The sequence below is a fragment of the Lonchura striata genome, chromosome 5, assembly GCF_050655825.1.
Source record: "Lonchura striata isolate lonStrDom1 chromosome 5, ASM5065582v1, whole genome shotgun sequence".
NCBI classification, from domain to species: Eukaryota; Metazoa; Chordata; class Aves; order Passeriformes; family Estrildidae; genus Lonchura; species Lonchura striata.
Genome location: NC_140707.1, coordinates 45,143,416 through 45,154,116, shown reverse-complemented (window position 1 = coordinate 45,154,116; position 10,701 = coordinate 45,143,416).

Here is a 10,701-nt window from a genome sequence, read left to right as displayed (position 1 = left end):
GAGCTGGTGTCCATGCCTGGGCAATGGAATAAACCTACTCCTTGCATTTTGGCTGTGGCTTGGTTGCCTTGGTTACCTGAATGTGTTGATTCACACAGGGACATTCTTAGCCAAATCCCTCCTTTCATCTATTTCCTCTTGTGTCCAAATAAACACTGTAAATAACATGTATATTAATATTTTAAATATGCCCTTAGCTTTTCAATACCATGGAGGATGTTAACCGCATGGTTGAAAGCATCTTCTCTTAGGGAGAAACCATAGGTGAAATGTAGGATGAGATCTTGCAATACTGACAGTCAAGTCACAGACAGAAAATCAAAATCAGGCCACTGATTATATGTCATATATACACACATTTAGTACTCTGTAATAGTAATATTCTTAATAGTTTTGAAATAAGTTTATATAATATAAATAACCTACTTTCAATGTGAAAGGGGTCATTTCCATCCAAATGGGGTGGAATAAGAACTGCTCTCTTCACTGTTTGATGGATCAACTAGATTTAGAAATATTAAACCACATATATATCTTGTGTAACAAAACTAGATTCAATACTAATACATGGGAAATTCCAATCAACTGGCTATTATAGCATAGGTAATTCTTTCCTTTTTCATATAGGGTTACATTAGAGCAGATCTTGAATCATATTGTTGTGAGACATTTCCCCACTTGTTTCTTGATCAAAGCTAACTTGTTTAAGACAAATGCAGAACTTGCACTGCTGGGGTTTTTGTGTCAGTTTTTTCTTTCCTTAGTTTCTGATTCATGCCCTGGAAATATGCCTCAAGTTTTGATTGAGTTCCAGGAGAAACAAGAAGCCTTTTTGAATCCTTAGGTTAGTAAATCAATATATAAGCTCCTCTCTAGGGCGACCATGTAGAAAGAAATAATCTATAGGCATAGATATAATTATCCCAGTCCATGCTGATACCTGGAGTCCTCAACCTTAATCAGCACATATGTCAGGAGAATTTCAATGTTTTATTGTCTGCTTATCTCCTCTTGGCAATGGCAGTGAGTTTAGGCTTCAAACTAATTTGTTTGGGTCTTGCAGCTGCCTTTGATACAATTAGCCATGAAGCGTTACTGATATACTGTTTTGTAAAGTGTGCCAGGAATAGACAAAATGGTGCTCTGTTCTTTCACTCTGAGAAGATGAGAACAGCTGACCAGACAGAACCCACACTGACACTGATCTTTAAAGTGGAACGGTAAAGCTAGCATAAGTTCCTACTTTTGGTATTAGTAGGACTAAGCTCATATCTTGTTGAATTGAATTGATAGTGTGAAATGATAAACAAGGTAGAACATAAGTTTGAGGCACTAGAGGCCTGTCTGTCTGAACTGCCAGTGCACGGGAGTTTTAGTTGTGGTGTCTTGTACCTTCATTTTCTATTCTCAACCTATGATTCTGGCTTCATTGCTATCGAGCTGACTACAGACATAGAAGAGGAAGATGAGCAGCACAGCATCATATTTAAAGCTCCAGAACAGTTTAGAGTTGGTATCAGACTATCTTGACAAGAAATACCTGTTTAATATACAGTAACATTTAAATTCTAGATTATTCAACTCCAGAGAAAGAAAATTGTCAAATACAAATATGAATATTGACAGATTTGGGGCAAAAGTGTATCTCCTCACAAAAACTGAACCAAAAAGAAAACAATAAAATAAAGGGCAGGAAATTTCTAAGCAGACATGCTCTTATTACTTCAACTATTTATCTCAGTTTGTACATTTTATTTAGTCTTTTTTATGTTTGATTGACAGGGTTTTACTAAGATTGCAGGTATGAGATGGCAGAATGACTTAAAAAGAATTTTCATCAAGTGCAAGAAAGATCAGTGTAACAGCTATATATTGTATCCTGTTCGCAGGTAGTTCACAACTGCAACTTAATGTGTTAAGGCTAATCTGCCCATTCATGAATGCATCAGGTCTAGTTACCTAACAGGTTGATACTTTTCTCCAGGCAGAGGAGATAATTTGAAATATTAAAGTTAAAACAGTCTGAGAAAACTCTGAATAAACTAGAAGTGATAAAGTCAAAAGATTATTAAATGAAGTTTGAAATTTCCTGTAGAGTTAAAACAAATTAGAGCTAATACAGAATAGAAGATTTAAGAAAATATTTTTAAAATATCTTTAGAACATTTTGTATTAGGAAGACATGTATATTTATAATTTTACAGGATTCCTTTTTACACTTAGCTAGTAAGCAGACCAGCAGCAGGATACTGTCTGCATGTGGTCTTTTGTTTCCTAACTCAATAATCTGATATTCAAATCAAATCACATTTAAATATCTAGTTATGCAACCTCTTTTTATTTGAAAGGAAGTGAAAGGAATATAGATGTAGGACAATTCTGAGTTTAAACCAATTTATAAGATTCCTTTGTAAAGCGTAGTTTTGAACATTTGACATAAAAGTTGTTTACAGGTTACTTCCCATCTCAGTAGTAGATGAATGAAATAAGGTCTTTCAGAGCTGGTCTATGTCCATATGAGTTTCTGAGACAAATACTATGCATATATTAGAATTACTAATTTATGTTAATGAAGGGAAAAAAGCTTTTACCTTAAGTCAAAATCAATTATACATTCTCTAAGTTCCAAAATGGTTAAACAAATAATATTTTACTATGTTTTCTTTAAGTCTTTGATAGAATGGCTACATTCTGTCTGTCTTTGTTCTCTTTGACATTCTGAGTCTATTAGATCATCACTGGAATGATAGACAGCAGGAATATAGATGTCCAGAAAAGGTGGAAAATTACTTAGCTGTTTGGTCACAGTAGGAGAAAAGTACTCTTCAGGTCAATTCTAAGAATACATTGCTTTTAAATAAGAAAGGCATTGATTAAAAGGAGACCAAATACCATCAGTACAGTCCAGAAATATTGGGATGGATTCAAAAGAGCTACTAGACAAAGAGAGGAAACAAAGAAAACTGCAGCTGAGAACCTGTTGGACTAGAGATAATACAAGCAGCAGGAGAAGAGAGAAGAAAAACCTGTAAAGAGAAAATAAAGTATTAAAAAAGAGAAACATAAAAGTGACTACGAAATGTGTAGATGATGCCAGAATTTGACATTGAGAGGCAGAATCTGTAGAGACTTCTGAAAGGTCAGGCTTAACTCCCTCCCAAGGCTAAGTTTGCTGTGGTAAAATATTAACTGAGAGGGATGCCTAGGCAACTCCAAAACCAAAAGGAAAACAAACAAAAAACCCACAACAAAAACCAGAATAAAACTGAAAGTTAGTGCTTTTAAGAGGCAAAGCTGGGGTATAATTTTTTAAGGTTTAATATGATTTCAGTGTAATTCTACTACAAACTTTTTGCTTTTAGGAAAAGAAATATCTAGCCAGTTGTGATTAATTTTATCTACTATTTTTTTCTTTTTTTTTTTTTTTTTTTTTTTTACTCTAACAGTATCCTTATATTCCTGGATCAATAAGAAGGATTAAAAAGCACAGGCACTTCAATATTTAATTTGACTTATTTTCTACTTTACTCATGTCCTCAGGTAAGTATTTTTTTTGTGTACACTATGACAAGAATAACAGTAATGCTATAGGTTATTTTCTTCTGAAGCACATTAGAGACTGAAGCAATATGCGGCGGTATAACTCCTTACTCATATCTCAGTTTTATCGACTTGACAAGTCAATCCTAGTAGGATTGAGTAATAGTATTTCAATTAAAAGTTATACTAAGAAATGTTATCATTTCTGTCTTTCCTATAATCTCTTGTAGGATGTGAACAAGAGCAAGGCATATGCTATTAAGAAACATTTCAAGGGATTTTGATACTCCCCAAAAAGCATTTTAGTCCTACACTTTAACTAATACAATTTGTTAGTCATTTGACTTAAAGTAGTCATCTGCAGTTAGGGCAACCACTTTTCTCATTATGGACAATTGCATTTCATTTAAACTGCATTTTATCTCAATTCAGTTGGCTACTCAAATATGATTTTCTAATTCACCTTTTATGGAATTAGGGATACTTCAATATGTCAAAAAGCATAGGCCTTATCTGAAATAATTTCATTCTCAGATGCTTATGTGAAGAATTATTCCTTTTCACAGGAAAAGTCTTTACAAGACTGAAAGAGGTCAGCAAGTCTCATTTTCCTTCATCCATATTTTCAGAGTTCTTCACTGACTGCTTCATGTAACTGTCACACACAGGTCTACTGCAAAGTGATTATCAGGGTTCTTATTTTCTTTTCATTTCACAGCTGTGCTTATAACAAAAACGTCATCAAACACCAGACAGCTCTCTATGGACTAAAAATTATACTGAAAGGAAAGGCACTGAAAGCCTATGAAAAAAGTCATGTCTATCACATTACTTCTCTCCCAAGGAAGAGCCTCATTTTGTAGGTAATACTGGAGAAGAGACTGTTTTATTGCAGTCTGAGTTTACAGCACCTTTTGTAAACAGATAATGCCATCTTTCCTAATGAAGTCCACCTCACTATCATCTATTTGACTCCTGTTTCTCTTTACTTCCTGAGCCTGACTCTGCATTAGCTGGTATCATCCCTGATATCTATAGTTTGCCTACATTATTCCTCACTTTCCCCTATTCTGAATCTAAATTTTCCACTAAATTCTCACTATGTCTCAGCAATCTCTGCTTAATCCTTCCATTGACTACTCAATATAAACACTGATTTCTTAGGGAAAAAAACCTGTCTTTCCTACAATCTCCACTTAAGCTGCTACTGAGCAAAGAGTCAGGACAAGCTTGTGTGTTGCTGTTGTCATTATTAGTCTTCATTTTGGTCTTCATTTTGGAGGTTCTTCTGATACAGTCTTACACCAATTAGAAATAACATCCATGTAGAATGGCTAAAAAGTAGAGATTGAAGATATGGATTAAACAATCAAGCAATTAAAGCTTTTTTCAATTTCAGGACTTCTTCAATTTCAATTTCTTCAATTTCAGGACTTTCAAAGATAATAAGGACACTGAAGCAGGTCTGAAAAACAATTTTTTTACTCAGGTGTTTTCCCTACAGGGACTGCTGACACCAGGCAAATGATTTTCTTAACGGGTGTGATATAAGAGTCATAAAGGTGTATCGGTGATGGAATGCCAAGAACTGTAGCTAACCTCCAAATGCAGTAGCAACTTCCCTACAAAACAGCCAACAGGAAGTTATGACATCTACTCTAAGTCTCAAGGTGGACCTTTCCCTGCAGAAGCACTCCTGGCCTTTCACCACATGGAAGAGCAGTGACCAGTTCTTCATTCACTATCTGCTCATGGGGGAGCTTGCAAGTCAGACAGCTACTAAAAAGTAGACAGAAAAATTATTTTCAGGAGGAAAATGAAAAAGAAATCAAACAAAAATATCCAAATTAACTGCTCAATTTGCATAAAGGCATGGTTTGCAATAAACTGAGTAAACTATATGATGGAAAACAGCTGACACTATTATGGCTGACACTATATATTTTGTAGGAAAACACACTTTTCCATGACAAAATGTATAAGCAGCAGTAAGCAAACCAAATAAACACCCTTTAGTCTATACAAACAACAGCAAAATATCTGTCTTATTAGGCAGTATTTTCATGTTTTTTCAGTAACACACTTTACTGTTTGCACAGAGATACTAGTGGTTATGAATGTTTTAAAGGCAGTTTACTTGATACAGCTTAATTCCATGTTAAGAAAGGTGCACAGTCTATGATTAAAGCTGTTTCTTCTCTTATCACTAACTTGCATCTTTATAATTCAATCGTAAGAAAATGTCAATTTCCTTTTTATTATTTTTGAAAGTTTTTAAAAGTTCTTGTTGATATTGGTAGTTGTAATCTAATAGATGTGTATACTTGAGACCTGAAAAGACACATAGTTTTCCAGGTTGAATTGATTAAATTGTATTGGTTTAAATAAATAAAAAAATTCTCTACAGACTATAAACTTTTAATTTTTAAATTAGTCATCTATATGTATGAAATAGAATATTTTTAACTTCATATGATTTAATTTCAAAATCAGGAAAAAACAAGTATTTCAAATGTAGTACTTTCCTTTGCTGTGTTCTCTAAGTGTTAGCTATACCTGAAATTGTAGAAGAAAATTATGTAGACAGTAAAGCCAGTAGTACTGGAAAAGAAGATAATATGATCTTGTATCCCTGCAAGTTAAAACTGCTGAGTAAAGATTTTACAAGCATCTTATTTTTCTTACTGCTAATTCATTGATATTTTTTTTTTTTGCCATAATCTTTTTAGTTATTAGGCAAAATTGCGTGCTTAAACTGAGTGACAAAAGCCCAATTTCTTATATTAATTTCAGTACTTCTGACCTGCCAGGTTTAAGGGTTACAGACTAATAGATACTCCTTAAAAGAACATTACTTTTCCCTTCTTATCTGGAGAAAAGAGAGATTTCTCAGTTTTCATATTTCCAGGTTTTTAATGATCTCTGCTCATTTTGAGATAATCTAACAATACATTGAAGGTATCCATCTTTTCTGAGTTACTTTGGAGGATACAGTCTTAAAGCTGCTGCTGCATTATAGTGCTTGTCATTATTTTCCTTACACCAAATCTGTACCAAAAAAATTGTATTGTGCATCACTTGATCATTATTATTATTATTACTATGTACCCTTATTACTGTATAACTTTATTTTCAATTATTGAACGATTCTTATCTGAACACACAATTTTTACTTTGATTCTCCTTCCCATTCCACCGTGGGAGGATGAAGAGAGAGAGGGAGTTTATCTACTATGTGATGTTTCATCTCCAGCTGAGCTTGAACAACAACAGTGGCTGAAAGAAATCAGCTTCTAAGAGACAATGGTTTACCTATGGCTGCCTTGGGAGTGCACTTCATCTATGTCAGTCATTTACTAGACAGCCAAAATTGGCAAACTTTCTCTGTGTTAGCTTTAAAGAAAGTTCTGTAGAATGGTAAGAATTGGTCAAAATGGTAAAGATGACAGCTACCTGTAAAGAATGAACAGAAGCCTTACAAGACTAGGTGGCATAGCTATGAAACAGTAAAAAAAAGTTCTGTATAGAAAGTCATAACATCATACCAAAAGAAACCAGTTAATCTGTAAAGTACAAGGATCTGACTTTGTAACAACAGACGTAAAACCTTGGGATTATGATGCATATTTCCATGAAAATAAAGTCTCAGGGCTTGGTAGTGGAACAAAAATAGACTAGATATTTGAAAATAATAGGAAATAAAAGGAGAGAAAGAAAAACAGTGAAATCACTGTGTAAATCTGTGTTTTTCCCCAACATTGAATACCATGTGCAGGAGTACCATGTGCAGGACTGGTCTTCTTATCCCCAAAATGTAGTCAATAGAACTGAGAAAGGTTCAGGCAAAGAAAAAAGTGTTTAAATGCGTAAAAGATCCTACATATAACAGTTGAGAAAAAATTCTCTACAGCCTGGATAGGACACCACATATAGAAAATATCTAAAAAATTGTCATGGAGGGTGTGTATAGGAAATTATTGTGCACTGTCATTCCTATTACAAAAGTAAGAGACTATTACATGGACAGTAAAAGCCAAGCTCAAACCAAAAAGAAGAACATATTTCTTAACAGGAAAAATAACAGACCTTTTGAATTTCTTACCATCAGTTATTGTGCACATAAAAATATCTGTGACTATAAAGAAAAGAGATGCAAAGAAGTTAAAGAAGTTGCATTAGATTTAGGAAATCCACATTATAATTGATTGACAGGAGAGTGACAGAGGAAGCAATAATTTGTTTGACTTATTCTTCCCTTGGTGTAGCTTGTTGCTACTGCCTAGCAGAACCACACCTCTTTACCAAGTTTATGCACTTACCATAGACCTATTAAAGTCACTTTGATCCTCCATCTTCCACAGATGCAATTCTTCCCACTGTACATTCCTACATATCAGTATAGGGAATGGAAGCTGTGTACAACATGGAGCACCCAAGGCTGGAGTGAAAAATCAAAAGTCTGAGTAAAGATTTCATTTTAGTTGTCTCTCAATGTAGAATCCTACTCCCCAGTTGCATCAGTATGTAATAAATTCAGCAAGCATTAAATACAATGTAATCCAGATGAGCTGGAAAATCTAAGAACCTCCAGATATCAACATCATGCTGGACCTTTATTATATAATGAAGACTTTTTATCTCATTTAACTACTTGTTACGGTTTTCAGCTTTTTAGCAGTTTCCTAGTACTAGGCTTTCTTAGGCCTAAAAAACTCTGTGATTATTCTACTTTCAGGGATTTGCCATCTACCAAGTCACCAGCCATTGACAGCATTCCATTGATCTCTCTGGAACTTTCTCAGTCTTCCCTTTACTGATGGTTTATGAGGCAGCCATCTCTCAGTCCTTTTGGTTTCTTTCCACAGGCTTGCTCTCCTGTCCTGGATGAATGATAGGAAAGACAATTTTCCTGTGTTTTCAAACCAAGACTTTCCACTACACCTTATAGTTTTCTGTCTGGTGGTCAAAAGCATGAGCCACCAAAGTAGGCACTGCAGATTCTCTGATATGTGGTGGTCTATTGAAAGGAATTTATTTTATGTAAGCACATAAAGGATATTTTTTTCTATTTAAAATTAATAAATAAATGCACTTTGATAAATTTGTTTATGCATACCAGTGGGAAATATGGCTTTATGGATATTATTGAAGAATGAACTTATCTGCATACTTGTGACTATTTGCCCAGCAGGTACTTCAGACTGACATCCTCATCAGTGATGATGATTGATATTGCTGACAAAAAGAGTGGATGTTTTCAATATGCCTTGTTTCTTTCTCTTAAATGAAAGATTTTTGAGAGCTTCAGCTTTCTCGAGACTTGAAACTTGTCATGGAAACTTGTCACAAAACCTGAAACTCTATAAGCAGTTTTATGTGAATGAAAGATCAATGTGTTTCCAAGCAGCGAAAGTAAATTACTAGGTGTTTTTCTACTATATTTTTTATTTCTTCTCCAGGTCTGTATAACATGAGGGTATTCTTAAAGTACTGACAAATAGGTTGGAGGTGAGGGAATGCATAAATGAACTAATAAGCTAGTAATAACTATTTTTTTCAGAATCCAGATTGAGTGTTTTGTTCTGTGTTCATGGTGTTGATTACCTCTTCTTTTCCTTTCATTTGTGGACAAATAATAGCTAACATTTTGAAACATCTTTTAGCACAGCAACATGAAGTCCATAGATTCATTTGTATAGGTTTTTTTGGTTTTTTTAACACAAAAAAAAGAGTTTAAAAACAATATTTAAGAGGATTCCCCACAGTTAAACACATCAACAAACTTGTGTACCTCTTTAAATTTAACCCAAATGTCTCAACAGATGCTGCTCTTCCAGTCTCAATAGGGAGCAGATTCCACAATCAGGGAGTATAGTTACAGAGAGCTCTAGCTCCTGCTGTCTCAAAGTTACACTTAGGGCACGCTGAATTGCCTGCCAGTTTTAGTCTTCAATGGCTGACTGAGGCCTTTGGTAATAAAAGATCAGTCAAGAGTACATTATGATACTCCACAAAATGCTAACAGCTTTGTAGAATTTATAATATGGAGAGACATATGCCAGCTTTGTACATGGCGGAACAATTAAAACCAAATACAACAAGAGTAGGATATAAATATAATATGAGTTTGTAACAAGAAAAGTGTGTATTTGTTATTACACAAGTAAGGTAATATATCTGCTATAAAGCATAAATTGACAAGCAATGCAAAACAGTGGTTTTAATCCAACAGTTTTTGTTGGACCCTGATAATAACTAGGAAGAGTCTTCAGTTACAAAGGGGATGCAAAAGAATATTTTCCTTCCATAAGTGATATGATATTAAAAGAAAAAAAAAAACAAACAAAAAAAGAAACACAAAATTCTGTGGTGACAGTTTATTTTTTTGTATTAGTTTTCTTCAGAAAAAAATGTAATTCTTTTTACTGTAAGAAAAATTAAGGTAGGTGAGGAAGAATGAGCCTAAAATGAATGAAAGAAATTAATAACCCTCAGAGAACTCTGCTGACCTTACCTCACAGCTACAAATGACACCAGTCTGCAGGATTGTATAATCTCCCAAATGCAGGGTTTACAGCACAGAGAAGCTACACACAATATACATATGTAAAAAAAAAATAGCACATTGATTCTATTAGAGGAAATTGGATGGTAGCATTGAACAGAGCTAGCGAAAGGCAGAGCTATATTTGCTAAGTACATAATCACTTTTTGTTTTAAAGCTTTCCTCAGGATTTACCACTCATCTGCAGATTCTTCACTAACATATAATTTTACTCTCACTCATTTTCACAGTTGGAATAAGTGAATAAATTATTTTCTGAGGTGCATTGGCTGGTGCTATATGGTGAGACCCTTGCATTTCATAAGGAGTTCCTATACAAAGACCCTGAAAGCAGCAAAATACGGAACAATTCCACTGTGAAGATTTGCTTTCTCCTTGCAAATCCCTCTGAATTCTCAGAAATAAGCAAGTCATTTACCAAAATTTTAGATTCTTCTTAAAATTCTTCCTAAATTGGGGCTGGCTGTTCACTTGAGGGCACAAGGCTGTCACAGTAGTACATTTGCTGGGCCATTCCCTAGGTGTATTCACAGATGGTGACTACTTTATCACAGACACTTGCTGCAAAGTAGGCTCTTGCAACAAACATCACTGGA